Raw genomic sequence first — 10665 nt, 5'->3', positions numbered from 1 at the left:
CAACATAAGAGTATGTTAAGGTTGTTACCCTGGAATGTTAATGGATTTGCTGATGACAAATACAAAAAACAGTACTGCAATATATCTTTAAAAGTGACTCAAACATTATAAGGCTACAGGAGACACATTTAAATTGTATTTATTTGTTCACATTAGATTACCAGAAAAGTCCAACTGGGTAGGAGCCAATTTTCAATGAAAGCCCTGGAAGAAGAGCTCCAAAGTATTACAAAATATTTTAACAACAATACAATTTACAGTATTTAAAATAATATGAATAACTGAAAAATGATTAACATCTACAATGCAAACATCAGAGTAACTGTTTTAGTATCATTTTATTAAACTGTCCCCTTTCTTATGCTGCCCATTATTAACTGGCAAGTCACTCAACTAAGGAAGGCCAATCCTAAAAAAATGTCAGGACACGGTACAGTGCTATGGGAAAGGTGTTTTAAGCATGAATGATTTAAAAAAATCACCTAGCACACCACATTTACAGTCTATGGCACTTTATAGGTTCATACTAGGCTATCTACCCTAGGGCATTTATAAGCCTAGCCAGAGTGTGTTTGGCTTTCGACACCCATTTTAAATGAATTTTGCTAAGCCCTTTTTCGAGGTTAGTATACTGTGCCTCTGTCTAACAGTGACACAGAAGTGATACCTGGGGTAACCCTACTATCTCCCATCCACTCATCAAGATTCCTCTTGAAGATGAGGGACTCTGCCTAACCTGGACTGGGATTTTATTCCAGAGTGAAGGGAGCCTGTGGGTTATGAATCTGTCCCTCTAGCATGTCCTATTTATTTCAGTGCTGAGGTTCAAGTCTCTTGAGCGCGTAGCTCGATGGGATTTGGATTTTCTGAGGTGCAGCATGTCCATTAATTCCGGGTTGGACATGGCTTTATACGTCAGGCACAGATTGCCTCTGAGCAGGCGGTATGCCACTGAGTAGAGCTGGAGTTTCTTTAACCAGGCAGCATATGGCATCTGTTTGAGCCATTTAATCCTCTTGGTGAGGTACTTTTGGGGTCTTTCCAGTTGCTGCAGGTATCTGGTAAGGTACATCCCAAAAGGGGCATTGTACTCAATTATGGGCCTAATGAGGGATGAGTAAAGAGGCACGATGACCTCCCCTGATCTAGATGTGAATCCCTTCATGATTAGGTGGGCTATATAAAATGTTTTTCTAACCACTTTGACCATGTGGTTGTCAAATGAGAGATTGCTATCAACTTGGGTCCCCAGGTCCCTAATTACTTCTTCCGTACATAATGGATTACCACCTATGTGGTAATTTGTGGGAACTTTGTTTTTGCCAAAGGGGATGACTATACACTTTTTGGCATTTAGCTTGAGGCCATGGCTCTGGCACCAGTTGTCTGTTTCTATGAGGCCCTTTTGTAGGATGCTTGTGTCGGCTGGAGTCTCGATTATGGCGCCCAGTTTGCAGTCATCTGCGAACTTGGTCAGCCACAGTCCTTCCGTGTTAGCCTGTACCTCCGAGAAATATATACCGAACAAGAGAGGTCCCAGGACTGAGCCTTGTGGGACGCCACTTGTAACTGGTTTGGAGTCTGACATGGCTCCAGCAATTCTAACCATGTGGGTTCTGTCCTTGAGCCAGTTTGCAACCCATCTAGTGACATAGGGGTTTATATTTAAGCTGGTGAGCTTATCTATAATGCCAGAGTGGGGTACTATATAGAAAGCTTTTGCAAGGTCCAGGTAGGCTGTGTGGACCACCTTCCCCTCATCAATGGCCTTGGTGACTGTTTCAAAGAAATCAACCAGGTTTAAGAGGCAAGATCTGCCCTTAACAAAGCTGAACTGGGTAGGATCCAGTGTCTGTAGGTCCCCAATATCTTTATTTATGAGGTCCATGATGATCCTTTCCATAGCTTTGCAGACCAAGCTAATCACGCTTATGGGGCGATAGTTTCCAGGATCCGTTGAGGCACCACTTTTGTGGAGAGGGACCACTGTTCCTGTACGCTACTCTTTGGGTACATATCCTGTAGTAAGGCTGAGATTGAACAGTAGTTTTATGTTTGGGTTTAGTTCTTCTTGAAGTTCATGTAGGACGCAGCCCGGGGCACCGTCTGGTCCCATTGATGCTGTGTTTTTTGCTTTGGAGAAGGCGGCTCTTACCTGAGCATCTGAGATGTCAGGGGGGCAGCACTCTGCTGGGATAGATATTTGCCCTTTTGGTGGGAGTTTGCGCTGAACCTGTCAGCTAGGATGTTGGCAATGTCTGTGGGTTCAGTGTATTTTTTGTCATTTTGGACTAATTCTGAGCATATCTGGGAATTCCCACCCAGGGTCCTAACATAACTAAAGAAAGCCTTGTGATTATCCTTAGTGTCCTGCGCAATTTTTCTCTCGAAGCTGGCCTTAGACAATTTTATGAGTGCCCGTAGTTTTTTGCTAATACTGACCAGAGATGCCTTCCCTTTTTGGGATTTTGCTCTATCATGTAGTAGCTTCCTCCTTCTATTGTATAGTTTGTTTATGGCTGGGGTCCACCAGACAGGACGCCTAACTTTGGAGGATTGCGTCTTGGTTTTATTTGGGATTGCATGATCCATGCATTCCTGAATGTGTTCATAGAATGTGTTTATAAAGGATTCTGCGGTCTGGGCTGTATTTTCCACAGGCCCGGGGGCTTTGAAGGATTCCACCTTGGTTTTGAGGAGTGTAAAATTTGCTTTAGAGAAGTTTTTCACTGAGGTTTTCTGGGCAGGGGCTGGGGTCGGGATGTGAATATCTAGTGAGATTAGTTTATGGTCTGATCTCACCAGTGAGGGATACACTTCTGGTCTGGAGCATAGAGTCCCCATGTTGGTGATGATCAGGTCCAGTATTTTTTCCCCTCTTGTGGGAGTGACAACAAGTTGTTCCATAGCATTTGAGTTTATAAATTCTGGGAACCTTCAGGCTAGGGTGTTGGAGCTAGAGTAATGCTCCCAGTCTATGTTAGGGTAGTTGAAGTCACCCAATATAATGGTGTTTGGAGAGACCTTCATATTTTCCAGTGTTCTTAGGAAGGCCGAGTGGGGTTCCTGGGTTTGGGAGGGTGGTCTGTAGCAGGCTATAAACTGGAAGGCAGTTTTACCCACTGTTGGCTGCACATGGATAGTCTCTGATGCTTTGTGCTGTGCCACCAGCCTGGAGGTGTGGATATCTTTGACGAATATTGATACTCCCCCTCCTTTTGTGGTTTGGTCCAAGTTTTGGGGCCGAAAAACATGGTATGAGGTATAACCTGGTAGTGCTGGGGTGCTCTCGGGAGCCTTGAACCAGGTTTCTGTTACTGCACAGATATCAATGTTCTCCATGCTAAGGAGAGTTTCGAGTGCGTGCATCTTGAGGTTTACACTTCTGGCGTTGAGTAGCATTACTCTTAGTTTCTTATCCCTTGTGATACCTATGGAGGTGGGTTTGTCTTTTGAGCCTTGCCTAAAAAAGGCACTATGGGGGTGGCAAGAGCCTTTGCCAATATCCGAAAGCCCAGGGGTGACAGGTGCAAGCCGTCCCTAGCGAAGCATCGTGGCTTGTCGTGTATGTCATCCCAGGCAGACAGGCATTGGATCCCCTTTGAATGACACCAATATTGAAGCCAATTGTTGAAATTGATCATGTTGTCTTCATATTGTGGCATCATTCTTGGTGAGGGTAAGATGCTACTCAAGGTCAGGGTCATACCGGCCTGGGCTACATGCTCAGAGAGCTCCTCTATGTCTCTTTTCATGCAGTCCAGGGAGGTACGTCTCAGGTCATTCACACCAGCATGGACAATGACTGAGTCATATTTGTACTTGCCTTGGAGTGACCTGAGTGCTTGTGTTATGTGGCAGATCCTAGTGCCTGACAGGCAGCTCACCATGACCTTCTCCTTGTTCAGCCTGGTGAGCGGGATGTCAGTGTGCCTGATGATAGAGTCACCTATTACAAGTGTATCAGGTGTGGTGTTTAGCCTTAAGGGCTGTGACTGTTCGGCACACTGGCTTTGTGAGCTATGTGTTGCACATGTTTAGTTTTGGGGTAGCGGTTGCTTGGGTGTCTGCTTTGGAGATCTCTGCTGCTTAAGCAGATTTTTATTTAGAGCCTCCGAGTATGTTTTTGTGTGTTTGGTTTGCTGTCGTGGTAGGTCTATGTGAGACTGGAATTGTAGTGAGTGTGGTTTCCTTCTCCTCCTGACTGGTTACACCAGTACTGAGTTGACAGAGCTTAGCCTCCAGTTTGGCTATATGGTTGCATCTCTCACATGTGTTGGAATTTGTTGGGAGGAGGAGAGGGTTGTCTGTGTACACTTCAGCTCAATCATATATGTATCTGTCATTCTTGTTGGAATTTGTGATCTTAAGAACAAATGTGTAATAAATGGCAAATTCTTCCTGGACTGATGATAAAATATTATATTTCTCTTTATTTTTCCTGAAAAAAGAAGAGTAGTAGCACTTACAGTTAAATATCCTTATAGCTTCTTCCCCAAGCAATGTGCCAGAAATGTAGCTCATTGCACCTCTTTGGAATCATGACAACAGATTGACACATTTTTTTCCCTCAAAACTGCAAAAATGTTTCACAGAAAACTTTTTTGTTGAAACTTGAAGTTAATCTTTTTTTGCAGGGGGACCCCCCTCATCTGGGTGGACACACCCTCTATACTTAAATATACCTACTTCTGAAAGATTTTCACTGAAAAACTGTTGTTGGTCTATTAATAGGTTGCCTCTTCAGACTTTTCAGCTAATCCACTTGCAGTGAAGAATAAATGTAAGTTCTTGATCCGAAGTTTACATTTTCTGTGAAGTTTCCTTGTAGCCCAAAAATTCCAGGAGGGTATAGTTCGGCCATATTTCCACAAACAATTATACCTCTCTGGATCCAAACACAGGAACTCTGCTAAGCAAACATATTTCTTGACTTCTGCAGATGTATTTCTTCAGTTCTGGAAGATACTTCATCACTCTTTTACACATTGTTATATCAACAAGTTTAAGAAATAATACAAAGAGATCAGAGATGGTGGACTTCTGGATGAGAACACCCTTCAGGAAGGTCTAACACAGTCAAACACTTGGTGCCAAAGCCATAGTTTTAAATACAATACCAACAAATGCATGAGTACCTTTTTGGGGTGTTGACCACCCCGGGTAACTACATCGTCAATAAAACACCCCTAAAAGTTGATTCACTCGTCAGGGATCTAGGAACTCATGTAGATAGTAACCTAGATATCGACCAACATGTGTTCAAGGAATTAAGAAAATCCTTCTGTGTTGTTAGGCTTATAAGGGCATGGCATCTAGGTACAGGCCCTCAACAGACTCATCACAGAGTACAATGCCCCCTACAGTACGTACCTGTCCAGACACATGCATCAACTGGAACATCCACAAAGGTTCCTTAAAAAAAAAAAAAAGAGAGAGTAAACAGAAATGCCCTAAGCTGATTGCCTGAAAGCCCTGCGTCTTAACTCAGTATCATACAGACTTCTGAGAGGTCATCTTTGCCTGGTATACAAGTCATCCCTGGACCCCATTTTGATGAACCACTTGCACATCCACAAAACAAATAGCATCATAACTACTAGATCAAAAGACCTACATTTTGCTTGCAACATAAATAGGACTTGTTAGAGAGACATATATGTTTCTAAGAGAATACCCTTTCTCTGGAACAACCTCCCCATCCATTTGAAGCAGAGCTCCCCTCTAACCCTGTTTAAGCACAATTCGGACCAATGGATGGGTAATCAGAAGTTCAAAACAAATTTGCGAGGAGTGGACCATAAGCAAAGCTCAATTCTTTATTAAATTAAAAATACACTAGCACTTTCATGATTTCCATGTTTCTTCAGTTGTAAAATACAGCAACAAATCACTAAAACCACCTAATCCAGTTATACAAATTACAACAAATCACATAACACAAAACACCCTATCATTAAATAATTCTCTTGCTTTAAGAGCCAGTGAAATACTTAAATCTAGCTTTTTTTGCATAATTTTGCTTTCTAATCCACTTCATTTCCACATGTCCTGTATTGTTGCTATAATATTTTTCTATAACCATGAAATTAAAATGTCTTCTTTCGGGTTTTCCCAGTTAGGGGTCGCCACAGCGGAACTCTGGTCCGCTAATGAGTGGCAGTAGATTTTTATGTGCTGGGGTGCCGGGCCTAACACACAACCTTCAACGAAGGAACGCCCATTCACGCATGTCGACACACAGAAGACGCTCTGAGAATCGAATGTGCAACGTCTAACTGTGAGGCGACAACGCTACCGGAGCACCACCACCGCAGTCAATAACCATGAAATTAAAATAATGCTCAATATTCTCTGAAACATGTTTTGCTATGGCATTCAGTAAATTGCCTTTTTTAATATCATATAAATGATCACAAATCCTGTCTTTCAGTTGTCTGTTCATTTTTTCCTTATACAAAGAATTACATTTCTGACAGCCAGCAATACATACTAAATATATACTAAATTTGTGGGCATGGCAGACTGCATAAGATATACATCCATAAGAAAAACTTGTCTCTGGGTGTTTAAAACTTCACTTCTCATTGTATGAGTGCAATAACTACAATTATGGCATGGATATGGAATACAGTATAAAACAGGAAAGTAAACCAGGTTATTCACTGATTTCTGCTCTTTAATTTGTTATATTTCACCAAATAGGGGCTACTCTAGAAGCTGTTAAATCTCTGGATGCCCTGGAAAATCACGGATAGAATCTATGGATGGGAAAACTTTATACTAATGTTCATATGAAAAATTGCAATAAAAATATGTTTAGAAGAACATTCTGAAAGGTCAGTTAACATGCGTCATGGCTTACTTATGAGTAGGACTAATGATTTTTTTTAATACTATTGAGCATATGATGGTAGAATTCACCAATAGGGGATAAAGCTCAAGAGGAGTTTGATGAAAATCTCACTCTACTGAGAGAGTTTAGAGCTTCTAGGGTTGCCCCATTTTTTGGTGAAACATTAGAAGTTAAAGAGAACAAATTGATGAATATTTTGAATTCCCTATCACTTATACCAGAGACACAGCAGGCATCAGCAATATTTTTAAAAGGAATTGGCATGTTTTGATGACAGGGGATGTCTTTAAAGGGCTGGTTAATATAACTCCTTATTTTACTTTTACAAATACTTTAAAAATAAGCTATATTATAAACCCTGAAATAAAAAATAAACTGAACATTATCAAGAAGGCAGGCACATGTCCTTGTCATAATTGTAATTACTGTAGCCATATAATGAGCAGTGAAGTTTTGAAACACCAAGAAACAGGTTTTGCTTAAGGATGTAAATCTTACGCAACCTACTGTACCACTGATTTAGTACATATTTATGGCTGTCAAAAATGTAATTGGGGAAAATGAATAGAGAATTGAAAGAGAGTATTAGTGATCATTTATATGATATTAAGAAAGGCAATTTACAGAATACCCTAGCAAAACATGTTTCAGATAATATTGAGCATTATTTTAAATTCACAGTTATAGAAAAAATATATAATTACAATAGAGGATGTGATATTGTTACTGAACGTGTGGAGATGAAGTGGATTATGAAATTAAGCAGCACAAAAAAGCTAGGTTTGAATGGCAGTTGAAATATTTCACTAGCTCTTAAAGCAAGGGGAACTGATTAATGATAGGATGCTTTGTGATTTGATGTAACGTATATAACTGATGAGGTAGTTTTAGTGATTTGTTATGTATTTTACACCTGAAGAAATGAAGAAAGTGTGAAAGCACTACTGTATTTTTAATTTAATAAAAAAATTAGATTTGCTTATGGTCAGCTCCTGGAAAATTTGTTTTGCAGTTAGTTTAATTTCTTTAGAGTGGTTTATTCATGGAGTGTCATTATTTCATTTTGGCTAATCAGAAATTAACCCCAGGTGTACTGCCCATGTCTCTTTGATGGACAGATGCAGTCAAAAAAATCACCCCCTAGAGAAATCAAATTTGTGCATTACATTTGGGTTGCTTGGCTAGGCTTGCAAGGGCCCTAGCGGTTATTAGCCTAGTTTATACCTACGAACAAATGAAGCAAATTATTTCTTTACAACTTCTGTGTATCACTTACAATTCAATTCCTTTAGATAGCTCATTATCCTAAAAGCTACATGGCACTCTTTAATAAAAACCATGAGGTGCACTGAACCTATGGTTGTAGGTTCCCAAGGGTCCTGTGTGCCTAGTTCAAGAAGAGGGATGAGAAAGGGAAGGAGAGTAATTTAGTGGAAAGAACGGTACATACAGAAATGGGAAAATATGGTTTATAACATGAAATGTAAAAGGACTAATTTATTTATTTATTAATTTCACATTTGTTAATCGGGTTAGTCCAACTGATCACAAGCCCCTTTTCAGTGGAGACCCGAGGAGAAAAGCTCCAATAGAGACAATTACAGTTTGGTTTTATATTAGTATAAACATCAAAGTACAAAAGACAATTTTATAAGATATGTATATAACATAGTAAGAGAGAAAAACTTAATGAACAAGTAAATATAAAAATTAAAATATAGTACCTTCCATACAGAGTACATAGAGTTTTATAGAATCCTATAAAACTAGCGAGAGAGACAGAAAGAGAGTTACAAAAAAAGGTTAAATGCAGATATTATAATGCAGCAGCAAGTGAATCTTATGAAGACAAAGGGAGATAAGGTATGTAGGAAAGATTTTAAGGCGACTGGGGAGAAGTGTTGTGGTAGCAGGGCGTGGTGCATCTATACAAGGCATAAATAAGAGAATAATAAACAATTAGAGGACAGGGACGGAAGTAAAAGGGGCTAGTCAATAGCAGTGAAAGGTAGAATAAAGTAAAGTAAACAGTCCTGGGAGGGCTTTACAGGCAAAATAGAGATGTGTAAAGGAACTCTTTACACATCTGAATAGGTTTTCAGAGTGAAACACAGTAATAAAGATGGTGCGACTATAACTGTACTGATGGAGGAAGAAAGGAAAAGATTATATGGGCAACAAGAAAGACATTATTGCACAAAGAAACAAACTTGACAGTAAAAAATCTACACTGATTCTGACTAAGACTGAAGACATCAAGTCTCTTTGCAAAGTAAGGTTAAAAATGTGGGCCAATGGATGGGCAACAATTTTCAAACTGTATGACTTACTACAATATGGACTGTGTGGATTACAGCAGAAATATTATTTTGAAATATGTAAAAATGAATAAAATAGCATACATATAGGGAAATATCGGATTTGCAATTACATCTTTCTGAAAGTTACTGGTTTGCTGGAGATGAAATGAACTATCTTCATTCTCTTTTAAGTAGTGATTCAGCATATAAATATTTCATCATAAGTTTCAATAATTTGTCCTGCTACTACTTTCTCCTGGGTTAGATGGAGCACTTCCTTCATTTGATCTGATGACAACTAGTAACCAAAAACAGAGGCAGTTGAAACTCAATCCACAAACGTGCAGCTCTGGTACAATAAAGGCTGTCTTCTATATACCAGGACCTAAATGGTCCAGATAAACCAAATGTTGTCCGATGAAAATATTCCAAAAATTATTTAATAAAGATGTAAAAATCCACATACAGAGACAGAAAAATAAAAATAAAATCCACAATTCATTGTCATTCACTGATTTCACTGATTAAGCGCTTTCATCTCCCTCCGGAGACTTCCTCAGAATCAATTAACTTCACAAAATTCGTCTTTTTATACAAGTTCATTGGCTGGCAATAAAAGACTTAATTAATTGTCATTTAAAGAACTAGCATACAACAAAGGACTTCAGAAATAGTGAGTTTAAAACAGTATAGTAAAACAGTGTAATAAGATAGAGCTGTCTGAACCATCCTTTCAAATAATTACATGTATATACTCCTATAAAACTTTTAATACCTTTTGCTAAAAACATTGTATGTTCATAAAATATAAATAAGTGCAAATTACCCATAAATAGGCATAATAATAAATAAATAAATATAATATGTAATATATATTATATATTAAATATTATGTCACCATAAATAAGAATATATATATAAAATATATATATATATATATATATATATATATATATATATATATATGTGTGTATTTATAAAAAATTATATGAACAATACATAGTCAATTCATAATAAAATTCATTGTAAATTCATAATAAAATTAATGTTAAAATGTCCCGAATATATATTGGTCCCTGGAAAATCATCTAATAATATAAATATTGTATCCATTACTACCCTTTTGTCATAATAATACATTTTTCTTCTTCTTTTTCATCTTGTTTTTAAGTCTTTTATTGCCAGCCAATGAACTTGTATAAAAAGACGAATTTTTGTGAAGTTAATTGATTCTGAGGAAGTCTCCGGAGGGAGATGAAAGCGCTTAATCAGTGAAATCAGTGAATGTCAATGAATTAGAAGTTATGTACCTACCATAACGTTCCATGTTAGTTGTCTTCTTCTCGCCTTCTTTCTTGCTGGATGGGTTCGGAGCCGAACCTCGGCTCCGACTCGGCCACTCTAAAAGCTCGAGAGCTAGTTCCACCAGCTCGAGGCTCCCCTATATCCCACAATGCTAGGCGGTAACTCCTCAGATCTCGTTTGTAAGCTAGGCCCAGCTAGGAAAAA

This window comes from Protopterus annectens, chromosome 2.part1 (genome assembly GCF_019279795.1).
Source record: "Protopterus annectens isolate FY-2018-M chromosome 2.part1, PAN1.0, whole genome shotgun sequence".
NCBI classification, from domain to species: domain Eukaryota; kingdom Metazoa; phylum Chordata; order Ceratodontiformes; family Protopteridae; genus Protopterus; species Protopterus annectens.
Note: the sequence above shows the minus strand (reverse complement) of the source record.